We start from the raw sequence: 19,224 nt of genomic DNA, 5'->3' as shown, positions 1-19,224 counted from the left end.
TAGAGGAGAGAAGGGTGGAGGCAGAGGTACTCTGCCGGGCCCCTCACACCTGGGCCCTCCCACCCATGCCCTAGTCTAGTAGACAGCCCACGTCGGGAATGCCGGTGGGCTGGCCCAGCCCCAAGGGCCCCAGGAGGGCAAGAGAGACCCACATTCTGAGATTTGCTTGAGACACAAGATTAACGTAAGAGACAGCTTGCTTGTATGGCACTGACCCTAAGAGGCAGAGCTTTGTGTGGACTGGCGAATCAGGGAAGGCTCCATGGCAGTGGGCCCGAAGGACATGTGAGATTTGGACCCACGGGGAAGAGACGGAAGATATTCCAGTTTGGAAGAATAAAAGCAAAGACACACTTCTCGACCTTGTCCTGCCCCAAATATTAATTCATAGCACCCTCACATTTTACAACTGAGGACTTAAAAAAACCAAGAGGTTAAGGGGCCTACCCAGTGTTACACGGGTATTGGACAGGTGTTCTGCTCAATGGTTATGTTCATGTCGGCGTTCCCGATATACAGTTGATAGGAATGTGATGACAAGCTCATGCCATATCAAACATGTCCAAGTGATAATGACAGAGCTGTTGCAGGTGGAAAACGTTTTTGCTGAATGACCACACAGAGAGGGAAAGGTGGGCCCATTTTCACATGAAATTAAAAACAAATTCATGAAAAAAGCGACATAATACAAAATGACAACATCATCATTACAGTTCCCTCTCCCCTAGACGTAAAAATCATTAGAATCCTCTCTCCCTGCACCATGAAAGGATGAGATGAACGCTCAGCTCAGGCCCCTTTGAAAAACATGGTCAACAGTGCGAAGAGGTGTTACTGAGACGATTTGGTCCGACTCAGAGAAGGAAAGAGACAACTCTGCCCTTAGCCTGATCAGACCCACAGGAAGGAACCACATTTGAGGCAGCCTTTCATAGGGTGGCAATGAGAGAGAACCTTCTTTAGGAGGGGACTCCCTGTTGCCGACCTTGAAAAAGCAAAGATGGGACACTCGTTCACTGGGGTTGTTGCAGAGGGGATGTGACCAGAGGTTGGGCCACCCTGCTTTAGAATCAAAGCACCTTGTATTCCTGAGCTGCTTGAATGCTGCAATCGCTGGGTTTTGGTTCTGGAGCAACCCAGGTCTTTGTCCGACTTTTCCGGATTGTGCTTTCTCTTGGGACAACGTCTGGAGACTGGCATCTCTGCTTCCACCTTTGCTGGCTTGGCCAAAGGAACATCCCCGTAGGCCCCGTAGCCACCAACTAGGCAGTATGTCTCCTCATGCCGGCCCAACTGCGTTTTTCCACACCCTTGGTAGAGGACATGGTAGTGACCAGGTGTAGGAGGAGAAACGGGAGCAACTGCTGCTGCAAAGAAAATCAGAACTGATCAGTCACTTCTGCTGTGCACAGTCTCCTGCCAGAATGGACCTCTGCCACTTTTCTCTGTTTCTAGCTGAAGACGTTTAATCTACTTGACGTGCAAAACACAGCCTTGGCTCATCACCTGTATGAGTCCCTAGAGAAGGGACACTGGCTGCAAAAGCAATCCCTAGAGCCTAGGGCTGTAGCAGATGAGGAAGTCTCTTCACCGTTGCCAGGGAAAACAGCTAAGTTGTAGGACACCCAGCTGGTGTTGGAGGACTGCTTGGCGTGGGGAACAATCCCACACAAATTGGGTGCAGAGCCTTATTGAGAAATAGAGTTATCATCTGTTGATTCATAAGGAGTGTCTAATTCTTTTTCATTCACAAACAAGCTGTGCCAGGACCTGGGAATAAAAAGTCTATTAAGGATTAGCCTCTGCATAAATTGTAGCAATATTTTTGTGGATCTGTTGACTAAGGCAAAGGAAACAAAAGCAAAAATAAACAAATGGGGCCTACTTAAACTTAAAAGCTTTTGCACAGCAAAGGAAACCATCAACATAACAAAAAGACGACCTACTGCTTGGAGGTAAATATTTGCAAATAATATGACCCTTAAGGGGTTAATATCCAAAATATACTAAGAGTTCATACAACTCAACATCAAAAAACAAAAACAAAAACAACCTGATTAAAAAATGGGCAGAAGAACTGAATAGACATTTTTCTAAAGAAGACATACAGATGGCTAACAGGCACATGAAAAGATGCTCAAAATCACTAATCATCAGAGAAATGCAAATCAAAATCACAATGAGGTATCACCTCCCACTTGTCAGAATAGCTATCATCAAAATGACCACAGATAACAAATATGAGTGAGGATGTGGAGAAACGGGAATTCTTCTACACTGTTGGTGGGAATGTAAATTGGTGCAGCCACTGTGCAAAACAGTATGGTAGTTTCTCAAAAATCTAAAAATAGAACTGCCATATGACCTAGCAATTCCACTCCTGGTTGTATATCTGAAGAAAACAAAAACATTAATTCAAAGTGACATATGCATCCCAACATTCATAGTGGCATTGTTTACAATAGCCAAGATATGGTGGTAACAACCTAAGTGTCCATCAACTGATGAATGGATAAAGAAGAGGTGGTATATATACACAATGGAATATTACTCAGCCATAAAGAAAATGAAATTCTGCCATTTGCAACAACATAGATGGACTTGGAGGGTATCTCACTTAGTGGAATAAGTTGGACAGAGAAAGATAAATACTGTAAGATATCACTTATGTGTGGAGTCTAAAAAATAAAACAGACTCACAGAGAACAAACTAGTGGTTACCAGTTGGGAGAGGGTTGGGGGGAGGCATAAGCTAGGGTAGAGGATTAAGAGGTACAAACTACTCTTTATAAAATAAATAAGCTACAGAATATATTATACAGCACAGGGAATATAGCCAATATTTTGCAGTAACTATAAATGGATTACAACCTTTAAAAATTGTGAATTACTATGTTGTACACCTGAAACTTATAAATCAACTATAAGTTAAAAACAGAAAAAAAAAAAAAGAATTAGCCTCTGCCCTCAGGGATCTTTCAGTCTAATTGGGAATCAGGTAAAGTAACACATCCAGTGTGGTAAAGGACTAAGATTCAGGTGTGCCTTGTGTCCTGTGGAAGCCCAGACTGAGGGGCCAGGGAACACTTCTTGAAGGGGTGCAACTTGAGAGATGAGGGAAAGTTTGCAAAGCAAAAAGCATGCAGGGCCTTTCACTCAAGCTGACAAATGCAGAAAGCTAGTGTCTACCTAGGGAAGCCTGAGCTCTGGCGTCCTGAGTTTCCACCACTGTCCACCATTACGAACTCTGAGACCTGGCAGGCTTCGTACCTTTCTAAGCTCTGGCTTCTTTTCTGACCAATGGGGAATTGCTCCCAGAGCCAGGTGATCACGGGGCATCTTTTGGCCGCCGCTGCAAAGACCGCCCTGGGCAGCAGAGGCGCGTAGGAGCTCCCTTCTGGGAGGCGGTGGATGTTCGGTGGCGCTAAGCTGGTGTCCGGCTGGGCTAGGCGGAGGACGGGTCCGGATACAGCGCCCGCCAGTCTCCCAGGCAGAGAGCACTCCCATAAGGCCCCAGATGTGTGTCAAATCAGAGGCCTGACCTCAGGCCGAAGCTGCAGGACAAGCAGACGAGCCTCCCGACCACAAAGTCTGGGCGCCCAGCGGCTGCTCCGCACGGGGCCCTGGAGCAGGTGAGTCCCAGCGCCAGGCCCGGAAAAGCTGTTTCTCACGTCGCTACAGCCTTGTGGGTCTTGGGCATAAGAGCCCCTTGGTTTTCAAAGCTAGATGTTTTGGGGGCTCGCCTCTCAGGTGCAGGTCTTGGAAGTTGGGGTGCCTGGTGTGGGGTTCAGATCCTTTGCTCCTCGGAGACACTCTGGCTGTTGAGTTCCCTCCTGACTGGGGCGGGGGGGGGGGGGGGCGGGGGGAGGAGTAGGGGTGGCGTTTATGCCGAGACTGAGTCCCAGCCCTTCCCACGTGCTGCCTGTGGGCCTTCTCCTTGGCCCCATTTATAGAAGTTGCTCAGTTTTTAGGTTTTTTCAGAGGAAGTTGTTCTATTTGTATTTGTAGATTCAGTGTGTGTGTTGCCATCTTGAACCTGAGTTTTAAACAGAAGTACTTAATCATATATTTTTTAACAAAGTCTATAGTAAATCAATATTTCTGTCTTCCTCCTGAAGAAGATTAGTATTTTTAGAATGCTTTAACTTCGTTTAAATAGTCTTCCCATGGTCTGCTGTGAGAGGCTTTTCCATCTTCTGTGCCATTTTTATCTAGTATTTTAATTCCATTTTGTTTTTCAGTACAAAAAAGTTATCATTTATGTATTTTTTTAAAAAGTAGACTATGTTTTAGAGCCGTTTTAGGTTCATGGCAAAATTGAGTGGAAAGTATTGAGAGTTCTCATATACCCCTTGCCCCCATCCTCATTATTTTTATAGTCAGTTCTTACTCAAATTTACCAACGGGTGTTCTGATTTTTTGCGTCCCGTTGCTGCATGCACCCCATACCTCCCTTCTGAATTTATTTCCATTAATGTGATGTGAACCTTTATTATAATTTCTAGGAATGCAAAATAAATACATCTGTAGTTTTTCAGGGGTGAAGAACTTCTAGTTGTTGGTTCTGTGGGCTGAGTCATTAGAATTCCTGTTTTTTTTTTTCATAGTTTTGGTGAGTGAGGTCATCTACATGGATATTCTTTTGAGAGTACCATGCATGCCTGGGATGCGAGACCTCCCATGAGATGTTTTTTTCTGTTTGCCTCTGTCCACGCTCAGTAGTGTTCATGAGTCTCCCATCAGTTTTTGTTTTAAATAATTTTAGACTTAACAGAAGAGTTGCAAAGATAGTACAGGAAGCTCCCACATACTGTTCACCCAGCTTTTCCTATTACTGCAGCCCTTAGCAAGCCTACGATTGGCCTTCAGCAATTTGTTAAACATTTCTAGCTAAATTCTTCCTAATGGCTTATATGGTATCCAGAGGTGTTTGTCCCAGCCAGGCAAAGGCCTGGGTCCTGTTTCTTCCTGTGGATGCCTGTTTTTCCTCAGATTCTGGGTTGGTTATTGGCTCCGTGACCTCCGCTTTCTGATGAGTTCATGAAAAATTGTTAATTTGCCGTTTGTCTAGCTTGTTCCTTGTTGTAAGTGTGGGTGTGATGCTTTCCAATGCTATGTCTCCAAGTGGAACCAATTTTGGCGTTACTTTCTTCTTCTAATTTCTGTACTGCTCAGGTGGTGCAAATTTGGGACCTGCACTGGCGGCCAGCACAGCTTCAGTGCTGCTGGCACAGTTGGCTATCCGTGTGTTGCAATCCTGGGTTAGTAAGCCGAGATCCTTTGGTCTCTGCTTATGGACAGGTAGGTGGGTTTTATTTTGCTTTTTGTTTTTCTTTATTTTTGGTTCTACCTTTGTAGAAAATTGTGGTTACCAATGACTCCATGGGGATTTCCCTGAAGATAGAAATGACCTAAAAGAATACCTTTTCTTTATTTAGTGTTTTCTGTTTTCTAAGATACATGGGGGCTTCCCTGGTGGTGCAGTGGTTGAGAGTCCGCCTGCCGATGCAGGGGACACGGGTTGGTGCCCCGGTCCGGGAAGATCCCACATGCTGCGGAGCGGCTGGGCCCATGAGCCATGGCTGCTGAGCCTGCGTGTCCAGAGCCTGTGCTCCGCAATGGGAGAGGCCACAACAGTGAGAGGCCCGCGTACCGTAAAAAAAAAAAAAAAGATACATGGACTGCCTATGCACCTCTGTGGCACTTTCCATATAATCTGATCTCCATGTGATTTTCTTCTATTTTTTTCTGCCTCCATTTGTTTTGCATATATTAGATTGGAATCACTTTGAATAAAGAGGACATATTTTCTACTCTTGTACACCATGTTAGTGCTGAGCATGTATGTTCATTCAGCAAATATTTTCTGGTCCCCTGCTGGGTGCCACAAACTATTCTAGGACCTGGGTGTATAGTGGGGAGCAAGAAGAAAATTTCCTCGCTTTTTAGTATTGTGAGGAGTCAGACACAGAATAAATACATAATTACCAACTATGATAAAGAAAAGTACATGGTGCTCTGAGACCTAGTTTATGGTGGGGGCTCAGAAAGACTTGTCTGAGGGAGTGACTTTTATATTGAGACTTCCAGGCAAATAAGACTTATGGGAAGAGTGGAAGGGAACAGCATCACAGACAGCGAACAGCATATGTAAAGTATTTTGGTGGTAAAGAGTGTGGGGCATTCAGAGAACTGAGCAGTCAGTGAAGCTGGAGTGAGTGAGGAAATGAACCTGAAGGAGTGGTCAGAGGCTGGAAGATACAGGGTCTTGAAGGAGTTGATATTTCATTGTAGTCTTGGCAGCCATGGAAGGGTTTTGCTCTAGTTTACATTTAAAAACATTACTCTGGATGCTGGGTAGAAGACTGATAATAAGGGAAAGAGAATGGGAATAAGCTGATAATCTGGGTGGTCCGGGCAAGAGAGTACAGTGGCCTGAACAAGGGTAGGAGCAACAGGGATTGAGGGAAGAAGGACTCGAGGTACAGTCTGGATGTGGAAGGGGCAGGACTTGATGATGCTGTGTTTGGGGGAGGGGTAGTTGGGAGGCAGAGGAAAGTATCAACCAATGCTTTCAAGCTGATTTATTCACTTCCTCTGCCCACTCAAACAAGGGAAGAAAATTGTCATGTGAGTCTCTTTTTTCATGATTTTCACTGAGCAGAAACCTGCTCTATAGCCACCTAAGTCTGGTTTGTCTTACTCACTGTGTTCCATTCTACATTCTGTCTTGTCTAGTGGGATTTTCCTTCTCAACTGGATTACTAGCTGTTTGGGGGTGAGGCGGGGCAGGGGGAAGGACTATGTTGCTTTCATCTCCTGTCCTATGTAGCACTTAGCACAGTCCTTTGCTCAGATGCTGAAAATCATTTTTTTTTGAGCACTTTATGTTTCTTCAGTTGGACAAGAAAGATTTTACTTTCCTTTGGACTTAACCCTTCTTTCAGTTTCTAGTCCATTGGTAAACTATGGTGCACGTGGCATATGGATTATAAATTCAAGTTAATTTTTCCTCTGCTCTTTGCTTTTAGTCTACAGTAGAATCGAGCTGCTGGACCAGCAAAAATCCAAGTGCTTTATCCAAGCCTGGTATTTGTATTTGTGAGGTGAGCTCCTGAGAAGCACATTGAAGCATTTTGCACATATGTTTTTCTCTTTTGCCTCTGTGGTAACACATTTTCCTAGCTGTGCTTTGGATTTTTCCCATTTCAGTTTTGAAATTTCCACATGGGGTTTAGCCACTTGGTGAAGTGCTCTCAGCTTCCCTGCTCACCATCAGGTTGGCTTCAGCAGTGAGACCTTTGATATCTTTCTGTTTTTCTGAGCTTGGGTTTACTGCCACACTTGCTGGCCTCTGGCTTTATTTCTTTCCCAGTATTTTATAGTTGTAACGTATGGGCTTTTCCTTTCAACAGTTCTCTGTCCTCAGGGAAGCACTCCGTCTTGTCTGTTCCATGGTTTTTGATTTTGACTCTGTTGCTACCCAGCTGTGACTATTGCAGCTTGAATCACAGCACCCCAGAGCATGGACCACTTTTCTTCAGTTTGCCTGTTTCTCATCTTCTCTGCCCTGACATTGTTTCAGACATAGTTTTTAATTCGGTGGAATTTTTCTCATTATTTTATTTCTTAGTTGCTGATTCCAGTCTGTCTCTTTAAAATAAAGCCGATTCTGTTAATTTCTTTCTTTCTTTCTTTCTTTTTTTCTATTTGGCAATGTGGAGATTGCCACTGCTCTTGACAGCTGCTTTCCAATATGTCATTACTCAGCCTTGGAAGTAATTTTAGAATGTTGTGTGCCCCTGACTGGAACACGGCATTACCAAGGTCCCGAGTGTGGCACATCTGAAGGTGGGGGTGACCTGAAGAAGAATCTGTGACATTTGTACAGTGCCGTGCAGTTTACAAGGGACCTTTAAATCTGTGGTCTTGTTTAGTACTCACAATAAGCCTAGGAGGGTGGCAGGGCGTTATAATTTCCTGTTTTAAAGTCAAGGAACTTGAAGATCATAAAGTGAAGTGTTTTCCCAATGTCGCCTAGCTAGAAGGTGATGGAGCCAGACTTTGAACTTATGTCCCAACAGTGCTCTTTATACTATAGGAACTTTTCTTTTCAATATCATTTAAATTTCAGGCTGGGATAGTCAGGGTAGATTTCAGGCACAATTGGATTCAGGAACTCAAACAATGTTATCAGGGCTGAGTCTTGCTCTCTCTTGGCTCTGCCTTCCTCTGAGTTAACTTTCTCTTTATCCAGGCTCTTCTTTTGGGGGGCACTGTGGCTTCCAGTAGCTCCAGGCTAATATCCACCAATCTGGGGGAAAGGAGAACATTCCTCTCCTGCAGAAGAACAGTGTTTGCTTCGCATTGTCCTTAATTGAGTTAATGTTTATCTCTGAGTCAATCACTATTATTAAGAGGGTTGTGATGCTGATTGGACAGGCCTGAGTCCTGAGTCACATGACCTCTCCTGCTGTTCGAGGTGTGATCAACTGGGCTTAAATCATGTGACAGGAGAGTGGGTGGGAAGTGGTTCCCTAGAAGAAAATTGAGGTATTGTTACCAGAATAAAAGTGAATGCATGTTGGGCAGACAAGACATGAGATGTCTTCTGTGCTAGATATTTTCCATTTGCCCCTCAGGTCTGCTCACCGCTCTGCTCTGTGCCCCAGGAATCTAACTTGTATAAAGTGCTTTGATGCGCTCCCTTTCCCTCAAGTTTCCAATTACGTTTAGCCAGTGAAAACCTCCGGCAGGAGATTAGAGTCAAGGAGAAGAGTGAGGGAGGGGTATTTATTCCACCAAGCCCTGCCCTGTGAGGCTGCCCTCTGAAGCTGAAGGTTACAGCTCCTGCCAGGCAATCCTCTTTACTTGGCTGGCCCTGTATCCAGTTCTGCTAACTGCTTTCCTTGTTCGTTCAAGCCTGGAGTGGTAATACCCTGGGGTAGTAATACCCTGGGGTATTGTACAATCCCTTTTAGTTTCCCTACCCTATGCTCACACTTTTGTAAATGGTCCCTTTGTTAAACTGTCCTCAAGTTACTAAATTTCAGTGAGCCATACCTTTCCTGACAGGACCTGATTGACCTCTACAGGTAGGAAAGTAAAAACTCAATGCATCCACATTAAAAATGATTTGGAGCTTCTGTGGTGTGAGGTTAGGAGTTGAGAAGATTTAGTGGGCTATGAAAAGTATGATCAAGGTAGGTGTGAAGGATGGCCACAAGGAAGAGGGAGTAGCGTTTTCTGTGTGTGTGGTTTTATTCAATTCAGAGTTGTTAGAAGTTTCTAACAATTTGTGCTATCTAAAAATCAATCAAGCTGCCTTAAAGGTAATGAGCTCACCATCATTGATGGTATTCACCTGGACAGCTCTAGTGACACGTGATTTTTCAGGGGATTTTCTGAAGGGGATTCCTTCCTTAGATAGTCGGTGGGCTAAGTGATCTGGAGAGTTCTTTCCTACAGTTCAAGTGATGCAGGAATTGCCTTCGCAGAGGAAATTTTCATTTCTTCTCTCCTTTGGGGACCTTCCTAGCATCCCCAAACACCCTCTGGTGTGAATGTCAAGAATCAGATGTAGTGAGCTCTGCTTTGTTATCTTGTCAGTTACATGTTAAAGGCATTAAAAACCCTCACCTGTGCCTTTGCCATCACAGATGAGCAGATGTCCCCAATGGGAAGCCATGGAGAGGTAGTCTCTGATGCTTAATACTAATGGTGTACTATGTTGTCACAAAGAAATCAGCTGCTAGTCCTAAAGAATTAAAATTACATCAGCAATAGGAAATCACTGTCATTAACTATTGGGACTAATTTAATATCTGTGAAATGGTGTTCATATTCCTTTATATGTTTCTGTATTTGATAATTGAATTAAAAATATCTTTTTTTTTTTTTTTTGCGGTACGCTGGCCTCTCACTGCTGTGGCCTCTCCCGTTGCGGAGCACAGGCTCCGGATGTGCAGGCTCAGCGGCCATGGCTCACGGGCCCAGCTGCTCCATGGCATGTGGGATCTTCCCGGACTGGGGCACGAACCCGTATCCCCTGCATTGGCAGGCGGACTCTCAACCACTGCACCACCAGGGAAGCCCTCTTCTAAGGTTTTATAAATTCAAATCAAGACCTTTCTCCCCTAGTACTATTTTCTTCAGAAGGAATCAGATTCCTTAGAGACAAATTCTCCTACCCTGCAGGTTTTTATGGACCTATTGTATCAGCTGGGTCTGGTTACAAGTGACACACTGATCTGGCCAACTTAATTTAAAAAGGAATTTACATCTGAAGAACCAGGCTTGGAAAGGACAATTTGCAGAGCAGCAGGAATGAAGAGTCTTGGAAGGGCACTGATGCAGGTACAAAACAACTCACTAAATTTCTGTCCATGAGTCATGATATTCCAGATGTGAAATTGTGGGAAAGGAGTCCTAATGGGCCACTGGGTCTCAAGCCTATCTTTGGTTAGAGGAGGGCAGGGCACCTTGACTGAAAGTCCTACCAAAGCTGCACACGGTGGGAAAGGTAACTGCCTGGATGCTGGAAAAATAGAAACCACTGTCCACACACCACCTCTTATGGCAAATGAGAAATTACCACATGAAAATAGAGATTGAAACAGGTGTTACAATAGTTCTGAGGTGGTGTAGCCTATCCTAGAAAAGTAGATTATGGTTAATGTGGAAAAAGTACCAGCTTATAGACATATATGTAAGAAAGATCCATGAGAGAAATAACAAAGGGTTATGATTCCATTGTTCCTCTTGCTTGTGGTTTTACGATTGTCCATGGGATAATGAGATATTTGCCAATATAATGTGGGTCTGGGGCAGGGTTGACAAACTTTGTCTGCAAAGAAAGGGCTACCTCATTAATATTTTAGATTTTGCAGACCATACAGTCTCTGCCATTGCAGTGTGAAAACAGCCATAGACAGTATGAAAATAAACGGGCGTGGCTATGTTCCACTAAATCTTTATTTACAAAAAGAGGCAATGGTGAGGTTTCGCCCACAGGCTGTGCTTTGCTGAGCCCTGGTCTAGAGGGATACTTCAGTACTATGGTAGCTTGGTGGAGCCCAGTCAAGCCCAGCAATTGCAGGCTCAGTGTAAGTGAGTAGTTTGTGTAGTAGCTGAGTCCTTGAGCAAGTTGAGATGAGCCCTGGAAGACAGGTCTGGTAGAGAGGAAAGCACAAGGGACTTTATATTGGGTGGCCTGAGTTCATACCCTTGCTTAAGCACTCTGTGATTGAGGGCAAGCTTTAGACTTTCCTGAGTCTCGGTTTCCTCATCTTTAAAATGGGGAATGTAATTAGAATGCCCCTTATGTTTGTTGTTTATTTAAATGAAGTAACATATGAAAAATATTCAGCATGGGGCTTCCCTGGTGGTGCAGTGGTTAAGAATCCGCCTGCCAATGCAGGGGACACGGGTTCGAGCCCTGGTCTGAGAAAATCCCACATGCCACGGAGCAGTGAAGCCCGTGCGCCACAACTACTGAGCCCGCGTGCTACAACTACTGAAGCCCACGCACGTAGAGCCCGTGCTCTGCAACGAGAAGCCACCGCAATGAGAAGCCTGTGCACCACAACAAAGAGTAGCTCCTGCTTGCCGCAACTAGAGAAAGTCCATGCGCAGCAACGAAGACCCAACACAGCCAAAAATAAATAAATAGAGAAAATAAATACAATTTAAAAAAATTCAGCATGGAGCTTGACACATAATATTCACTGAACACTCTGTATTTCCTTTCTCCTCCCTTCCTAAAGTTATGTGGAAAGGATAAGTTGCTTAGTTAGGGTACCCCACTGCAAGATCACTGACATCTCATCCAACTCAGGAAATGTTTGAAAAAAGCTGATGCCATATCTCTGAAGATTCTCAGAAGCGTAGAGTGATGGGGGTGCACGTTAGTGGGTAGAATGATGAAGAAGATCTGGTCCCCTGGCTTTCTTTACAATCCTCTCCCCAGCTTGGCCTCACCTTAGAGCTGGGCAGCCTCCCTTCCAGGAATTGGGTGGCTCTGAAACGTATTAACAAGCAGGAGTTCCTGTAGAAGGGACTGTATCAATCAGGCCCTGGGATAACACTTTAGGAACATGGGGTTATTCAGCCTAGAAACTTGATAATGTATTTACATGTTTGAAGGGCTAAGTACCTTCTGCTGGGTGGACCCACAGGACAAAATTAGAAACAGTAGGCCATCCACAAGTCACATGGACAGCCAAGGGGCAGTTTCCTCTTGCTGGAGATATTCAAGCAGAGGTTTTCTGGGATGTTAGAAAGGGAATAAGATCTGCATAGAGCTGTAGATCTGGCTCTCCAACTCATGAATCTTTTTGGAGCCTGTGGAAATTCAGAACAGACAGGTTAGTGTATGAACTGTTCCCGAAGATCAGTTGCCCAAAAAATATTAGCAGTAGAGTACTCCTGACTGCAGGCGGGTTCTTCTCCCTGACTGAAGGGTAATTACCATGCCCCGCCTAGGGAAGGATAACAATAGATAACAGTTACTGAGCTCTTAGAATGTGCCAGGCACTCATATATGTACTGCAAACTTTTTATTTTCTCAAAGTGGCTTGAAGAGGTAGGTGCTCATTGTTATGTCATCTTATACATGAGCAAACTGAGGTCATAGGAGGTTATGTATGGTGCCTAAGACCACATAGATATAAGTGATGCCAAAATCTGAACATGAATATTCTAATTCCAGAGCCCACTCTTAATCCCAAAATAAAATCCCACTTTTATTCGAAATTAAATAATTAGGGGAGAGAGGCCTTTCTGGCACGACATTATGCTGGATTAGGTGCTCCTCGTGGCACTGACATAAATCCATATTTAATAAGAAACCTGTATTTCAGGAGCTAAAAGTTTGAAAATTTAATGAAGACAAATGGCCCCTTTTAGCAAAGTTAAATAGCAGTGTTTGAGGCACTGGTATCCAGTTTGTGGTAGCCCTCTTGGGGTAGGAAACTTTCAAGTTATGCTTTGGCTGTGACCGTTCCTTATCTGCATTATAACCTTGAGTCAAAATATCTGTTTACTGCAGACTCTGCTTTCTGTGGAGGCCCCATAAAGAAGTGACCCATTCTGGTAACTGGTGTAGGGAGGGGAGGAAGGGAATGCACCAGCAAGTTCAAAAGAAGTCCCGGGACATATATGCAGTTGGGAAAAAAACCCAGCAACGTTATTTAGACAGCTGGGCTTGGGAGAGAATGGTCATTGTTTGGGAAAATTGCTTCATCAGCCCTCTAGTGCAGGAGGCAAGGGTTGGAAGGAATGATCTGGATGACAGGATCTGAGAGAGGAGGTCAAGCCCTTTGGACTGACTCTCAAAGGATGTGTTGACCCTAGTTGACAGGTAGGCTGCACATACATACAGTCTCTTAATCCCCCATCCCCTCCCTAGGAATAAGGCCAGAGTGCGCTGGCGTACTCTGCTGACATCTTACACACGCTAGGCTGCGTGTTTGGGCCTTTTCCATGTAAGGCTGCTCTAGCGATGTTAATTTTAACCTGATTGTCCTTGGATGTGAATACTGGCAAGCTGAGGAGGGAGTGGCTGACACTGACTTGCTATAGGCCTAGAAACATTTTAGATATGTGATTCAAGAGAAAAAAATAAAACCACAGAGAACATAATTGGAGCTTCTATCTTGGAAAGCATGGTCTCCAACCAACCGTGGGCTGCTGCTAGCGCCAGCTCTGCTGTGCGACCTTGGGAAAGGCATTTAGGCAGTTTCTCTGAGTCTCTCTTGCTTTCCCGTTTGTATAATAAGGACAACTGGACTGAATGACCTCTCAGGCCAACCCTTCAAGCTGTAAATTCTATGAGTGTTCACTATTTCTTTCTCGGTATTGAAGAGTTTATTTATTTTTAAATTCTATTTTTAGAAGATATAACAATTCATCCAAGGAGGAGAGTAGTGAAATGATCCTGGGGAAAAAAAAAATCATTGTATTTTCAGAACTTTTCTTTCATGTAAATTCTGTATGTCTGTGTGTTTCTTGCTCCCTCTTCTGTCCAAACTCTTGTTTACTCTGGGTATTTTCTTTTTTTAAAAAAATTTATTTTAATTTATTTATTTTTGGCTTTGTTGGGTCTTTGTTGCTGTGCACAGGCTTCTCATTGTGGTGGATTCTCTTGTTGCGGAGCACAGTCTCTAGGCACACGGGCTTCAGTAGTTGTGGCACGTGGGCTCAGTAGTTGTGGCTCACAGGATCTAGAGCACAAGCTCAGTAGCTGTGGCGCACAGGCTTAGTTGCTTCGCGGCATGTGGGATCTTCCGGACCGGGGATCAAACCTGTGTCCCCTGCATTGGCAGACAGATTCTTAACCACTGCACCACCAGGGAAACCCTACTCTGGGTATTTTTACGTTTTGAAGGCCATTGTGTAAACTTGCTCTTTTCTGTTTGAAATCTACACTATTTTTATAATTGTTGATATTTCCTCTCTTTTTTTAAACTGCGGTGAAATTCAAATAACATAAAATCAATCATTTTCAAGTGTACAATTATGTGTCATTAAGCACATTCACAGTGTTGTACAAACAACACTTTTATCTAGTTCCAAAACATTTTCCTTGCCCCAAATGAAATATCCCATATCCAGGAAGTAGTTACTCCCCATTCCTTTCTCCCCTACTAAGGCAACTATGGTTCTGCTCTCCTTCCCTATGGATCTACCTTTTCTGGATATTTCATATAAATGGAACCATACATGTGATCTTTTGTGACTGACTGCTTTCACTTGGCATAATATTTTTGAAGTTCATCGACATTGTAGCATGTATCAATACTTCATTCCTTGTTATGGCTGAATACCATTGCATTCCGTTGTATGTATATATCACAATTTGTCTATCCATTTATTGGTTGATAGATATTTGGTTTGTTTCTGTTGTTTAGCTATTGTGAATGGTGCTGCTGTGAACATACGTGTACAAGTATTTGTTTGAGTACCTGTTTTCAACTTTTTGGGGTATATACCTAGGAGTAGAACTGCTATGGTAATTCTACATTTAACTTTTTGAGAAACTGCCTTTTTTTCCTCAGCCACTGCACCATTTTATATGCCCGCCAGCAATGTATGAGGGTTCCATTTTCTCCACATCCTCATCATGCTTGTTACTTTCTGTTTTTTTGATTACAGCCATACTAGTGGATATGAAGTGGTATCTCATTGTGGTTTTGGTTCCTTTTCTTTTCTTTTTTTTTGGCCTTGCCATGCGGCATGCGGGATCTTAGTTCTCCAAAAAGGGATTGAACCCGTGTGTGGAGTCTTAACCACTGGACCACCAGGGAAGTCCCTCATTGTGGTTTTGATTCTTACTTTTAGGAAGTAACAAGGTACCTTTCATATTACCACCACTTCAAGCCAGTACAAGAGCTAATAGATGCCAGGCAAATCCTTTGGCAAAATTCATTTGAACCACCAATCTCTTCTGTATACCTGGCACTTACTTTCACACCTGTCTCAATCTTGTTCCTAGGTTACAACTCTGTGTCTTTGTGTGAAATGTCTTTCACTGACCCTTTGTTTGTCCTAACAGAAAATACTTAAAAAAAATCATATGCAAAACAGGGTATGAAAGCCAAGATTCAAGGAGGGAAGTGTTTTGGTTTTGGTCAATATTCACTGAAAGATACTGGGTTCTTTTCTCTGGTATAAGTTCTAGGTGAGATAGTTAATTACTCCTGGTCCTATGTGGAGTTGGGTGCATCAAGAGCATCTTCTTGGACAGACGTCTGGAGATCCACACCAACTGATTTAAACACTTGATCTCTTTGAGGGATCCTTGAAGTTGCTTTTTGTACCACACTCAAAGGGTAGTCTGTACCTCATCCACCTGAGAAGTGCTGCTTCTGCAGAGGATACCTTTGGATTTCTAACTGCAGTGGTTCCATCTTGAGGGAACTATACGCAGGTGGCTGATCAGCACAGAGGAAGGTGAACAACTTCCCCTTCTGAATTCCAGACTTAAGAGTGACATAGTCAGTAAGGTCTGGTAGGCCGGCAGATGGCTAAGATTAGCAGGGGTTAGTTGTTTCCCATTGCCATCTGAGTGACTTTTCAAATCAGGAGTTTCTTCTCTTTCCTCATACACCATTCCTCTTGCCAGTCAGTCAAGGCCACGGTCAACATTTTCTATGGACAGTCCAGTTTTAAAAAATTTGAGGAGGGGAGGTTCTCTAGCTTCTGTGGTTAATGAGATTTGCCTACGCTCTATTATAAAGTAAAGCACCAAGGAGTTAAGAAAACTTATTTAAAACTTGGAAGTAAGACAGAAAGATAGGTAATATGTCCTTTTAACATCACCTAGGGACATAGTTTAGCAGCTCCACCCAAGGGGTATTTAGGCAGGAGAATATGCTTTGTTCATCCCAACCATTATTTTTCATTAAAATTTCCAGACTCAGTGAAGTCACATGTTAACATGTAGATTTGGCAAATAATTTCTGTCCAATATAATAGATAACCCCAAAGGTTATGGCTTATTGCTCTCTAGGTCATTAGCCAGTTTTGTATTTAACATCGTGATCTTGTTCAAATGTTGTTCCACATGCTTATGAAAATCTAGATCCTGAAAATGCTCTTTGAAGGAGCTTTACCATCTTAATGTTTCCCTCATTAATTAACAAGTTGGATAACATCTTTGACACATGTTCATTTGATATTTGGATGAGAGTCATGTTTTTCACTTTTTGAAAATTACAGTTTCAGAAGATTTTACTGGAAACCCAAGGGAGGATGGAATTGGGTCAAAGCTAGTATCAGTAAAGGGATTATGTCCCACAGGGAGTGCTATCATATGCTTTTCTAGACAAGATGATCATGGGTCTGTTTTCTGGGTCTAGCTGAGCAATGCAGATTTTGGGGTGTGGGGTGGATTTGGCTCTTCTAACTTTAAGGCTATGACTCACGGTGTTTCACAGTCTTGCCTTCCATTGCCAATGATAATTCTGCCCAACATTGGGACTTCTACTCCTGGCTTCTCTCTGCTCTTCCAGCTCTTCAGTGTCTTTCTATTCCCAGCCCAAACAGACAACTGGTGAGTCCTTTCACTCCCAACTTCTTTTAATCTTCCTCTCTTGAGTGTGAGACTTCTGTACTTAGAGGTTCTAAAAGCTGGATTTTCAAGCCACTCATCAGTACTTGCTGACACTCGTTTCACCTCCTGGCTGTCTGTGGGGCACATATCTGATCTGGCTGGAGAAGAAACGGTGGGGCAGAATTTTTTGCAAGAGCAACTTGTGAGTTCTAAAGTAAAAACTTGCCTTCAGACTGAGTTGAGTCTTTTCTAGTCTTTGGGGATGAGTGATCCTGTGTGCTCAATTATATCACTGCTGTAATTGGAAATCTACTTGTCATCAGTTCCTCAGGCTGTTTAATCTCTTGGTCACTCATTGGCAGCTTGGGCTGTTCTGTTTTTCCCTCCGATGTGTTATTTCTTCCCACAGTTCAAACCAGGATTTTCTGGAATGTGGGCTCGTTTTGTTACTCCTTCCTCTTCTGCCACCCCTCAGAGAGCATTACTCCTCTTTCTTTTAGCTCAGAGTTAGTTTGTGTTTCATCTTCTCTCTGCTTCTTGGATGGAATGAGCTCTTGAGAGGCAGATCATCCTGTCTTGATTTAGGCTGAGGAAAGATTAATTTTATTGGTAGGGCTTCTTTCTTGCCTTTCTATTCTTCTCTATTCTCGTAATGGCTTCTCTGAGGTGTCTCATTTCTCTCAACTTCTGGGATTCCAGGGGAGGTCAGGGCCGAACAGCTGAGGGACTGGCTCTACATGCAGAGGTCCTGTCTGTCCTGAGGTGAGCTCAGCTTTCCCCTCCAGCCGTATATCCATGTTGACGTCCATCTTTGGGTCAAAGGTGTCATAATGCCTTCTTGGCACAGGCTTGTTAGAGTCTGGAGGAAGCTACGACCTCACCTCTGTTTCCCAGGTCATCAGAATCTTTGTAAGGGGCTTCTCAGGGGCAGCAGGGAAGGAACTGTCTTTATGCCTCCCAGAAGCACTTTTTACATTTTGCCATGGGATGTGATGATGTAAGCTTTATAGGTCCCCCACAATGCCTAGAATAGTTGCAAAAAGATGTTGCTCAATCTGTGTTTGATGAATAAATGAATGAATCAAATTAGTGGGATTTATTTTGACACTTGAGTTCCACTTTGGTTCGAGCCTGGATTGGTTCATATAGTATTTCCATAGATCTAGCTTTATAGTCTTCATTATTTAAAATGTTATTGTAATAATAATTTAAGAAATTTCATATAAAATACAGATGCTGGTATAAATATAGTTGCCTATATAATTAAAAGCTGGGGTCTTTCTGTTTTTAAAATTCTGCTAAACACAATTTCTAGCTATATTGAGAAAATTCCAGGCATGGCAGGTCTATTATGTGCATGTCAGAGCAGGACTGTATTAACAACTCAGCCACCGCTTGTGGTTGCACCAGGGGAAGGAGGTCAGCTGTGGAGTTTAGTCCTGACTAAAGACTAATAAATGTTATTAAACTGTTTGATTACTTAATACAAAAGAAGAATAGAATCTTCCCTGTATAGACTGACTGCACACTGAGAGCCAGAGTTTCCTTTCTCTACACAGACTGAAGAAAGATTATTTTAATTTTTAAAACTTCTTTTTTCTTTTAACATCTTTATTGGGGTATAATTGCTTTACAATGGTGGGTTAGTTTCTGCTTTATAACAAAGTGAATCAGTTATACATATACATATGTTCCCATATCTCTTCCCTCTTGCGTCTCCCTCCTTCCCACCCTCCCTATCCCACCCCTCCACGTGGTCACAAAGCACCGAGCCGATATCCCTGTGCCATGCGGCTGCTTCCCACTAGCTATCTACCTTACGTTTGTTAGTGTATATATGTCCATGCCTCTCTTGTTTCTTGCCTTTCTACTCCTTGATTCTGTTCTCAAGCTGTTGTTGATGGGATCTAGGTTTTCCCAAATGGGACCATTTGAAACAGAAATGAACTCATTCTCAAATGAAATATATGAGTAAAGAGAAGAGCTCTGAAATGTATTTTGGTGATTAGCCATCAAGCCAGGAGAGAAAGGGCAGCAGTTGGCTGGAAATCATCCATATCAAATCTGCATTCATTTAGCATCCTTCTTTATCCATATGTCACTTTCCTGTTTTAATGGAAAAAATAAAACAAGTAAACACTTTAAAGCGTGAATTTTTTTTGGCGAAAAGG

Source organism: Orcinus orca, chromosome 17, assembly GCF_937001465.1.
Source record: "Orcinus orca chromosome 17, mOrcOrc1.1, whole genome shotgun sequence".
Classification (NCBI taxonomy): Eukaryota; Metazoa; Chordata; class Mammalia; order Artiodactyla; family Delphinidae; genus Orcinus; species Orcinus orca.
The sequence above is the reverse complement of the archived record's forward strand: the minus strand, read 5'-3'. Positions refer to the sequence as shown.